General features: G+C 44.9%; 1 non-coding gene across 1 annotated transcript; it reads left to right on the top strand.

Moving 5' to 3' along the window:
* Positions 1-569: 569 nt before the first annotated feature.
* Positions 570-710, top strand: LOC117098217. Its single transcript, XR_004443261.1, has one exon. It is a non-coding gene; the product is annotated as a U4 spliceosomal RNA (small nuclear RNA).
* The last annotated feature ends 1,228 nt before the right edge of the window (positions 711-1,938 follow it).

Genomic DNA, 1,938 nt, shown 5'->3' on the forward strand with positions numbered 1-1,938 from the left:
CCTGAGTGCTGACCTGGGGGTCACAAATAAATGTTAGCAAGCAGATTAGTTCATAAATACGGAATCCATGAATAATGGGGACCTGTTACCCATGTTTCACAGTCATTACAGCTAAGATATTGCATAAGCTGTCCAAGGTTATGTTACATGTGAGTGGCTAGACAAGGGCTTGAGCCACGCCTTTTGGTCCAGCTGCTGGTTCCTCCAGCAACAAGTTCCTCCCTTCTTTCAGCTGCCAGGGCCCACTCATGAGCCAGCGGCGTAATGCAGGAGTTACCTGAGTAAAGAAATCCAAGCTCCTGATTCAAGAAAAGAACTTCTAGGTCATCTGAATCCAGTATGTGGCAGGTTCACATAAGCCCGAGGAAACCTCAATTTCTTGTTTCCTCTGAGACTTCCACCAAAAAATCCCAGCTGAATAGAATCTGTGCATAGAAACGCAGCAGGCAGCACCCACAATCATACTGGCTCTGATTGTCATTGAATCCTCTTCTCTCCAATTCCTAATGGAGCAAAAGAGAAATTTCCAAAAAGCTATAGTGAGGAAAACAGGCATAGAAAAGTGGGTAAGCTTTGCACAGTGTCAGTATCGGAGCCAATTAGATTTATCTGAGGCACAATTATTGTTAATTGAAAACTTTTCCCAATACCCTGCCATGACAACTTGAAATATAGTCAGCATTGGCAATTTTTGACAGTCTCTATGGAGACTGAACTTTGTTGGAATAAAAAAGAAAAATGGATAAAAGTTTTTTAAAACAGAACGGGGTAAAAAAAAAAAAACAGCCCTAAAAGAGGGGTCTCCTCCAGATCTCAGGTTCTGTGAATTTTTACTCCAGTATTTTCTTTCTGCCATTTTATTTTTTGTTTTTTAGAGACGGTCTCACTCTATTGCCCAGGCTGGAGTACAGTGGTGTGCTCATAGCTCACTGCAGCTTTGAACTCTTGAACTCAAGTGGTCCTCCTGCCTCAGCCTCCTGAATAGCTGGGACTACAGGCATGTGCCTCCACGCCCGCCTAATTTTTAATTTTTTTTTTTTTGTAGAACGTGATCTCATTAAGTTGTCCAGTCTGATCTCAAACTCCGGGCCTCAAGCGATCCTCCCACTTCGGCTTCCCAAAGTGCTGGGATTACAGGCGTGAGTCACCACACCAGGCCCCTAATCACGTTTTAAATTGGGAGCAAGTAATTATATGGCTGATGACTTTAACTGCCATTAAACAATGGCCATTCTTGGTTCCTGCCCCAAATTCCAGACTTATTTAGGCAGCGTCTGCTCAACACTGAAGTCCTGTTGTTGTTGTTGTTTTCCCCAAACCTGCTCTTTCTGTAGTTTTCACCATCCCAGAAAAATAGTTTCTCCCTCTCCCTTTCAGCTTTCTTAAAATCACATCTGCTAACCCACTTTTCACCATCTCCCCTGCACCATCCTTGGTCCAAGCCAGCATCCTCAGGCACTAGCCTCCTAACTCTTGTCTGTTCTTCTGCTATTGCCCCTCCTGTTCTATTCTCAGGACACCAGCTAGTGTGATTCTTTGAAACATCATTTAGATGATGACACTCTCAAAACAGTTGGCTGGCTTTCCATCCTACCCAGCGTAAAAGCCAAAATCCTGCAAGTCCCTGCATTATTTCATCTCCAGTTCACCTTTGGAACCTCATCCTCTCCTCGTCTGTCCTCACTCCTTCTGCTCCAGCCACTTGGGCCTTCTTGGCTTTTTCCTGAAAAGGCTGGGCCCCCTCCGACCTCAGGGCCTTTGCACTTGCTGTCTCCTGTGACTGTAGGTTGACATCTCTCTGCCCTGATATCTGCAGGCTCACCCCCTTTCCTCCTTCAAGTCCCTGCCCGATGACACCTGTTCACTATTTAAAACTGCAACCTGAAACCTTTCCAGACGTTTTACCTCTTTCCCAGCTTCCTTTTTGCTTGTAACACT

This window comes from Trachypithecus francoisi, unplaced genomic scaffold (assembly GCF_009764315.1).
Source record: "Trachypithecus francoisi isolate TF-2019V2 unplaced genomic scaffold, Tfra_2.0 Lachesis_group15, whole genome shotgun sequence".
In the NCBI taxonomy this organism is placed as follows: domain Eukaryota; kingdom Metazoa; phylum Chordata; class Mammalia; order Primates; family Cercopithecidae; genus Trachypithecus; species Trachypithecus francoisi.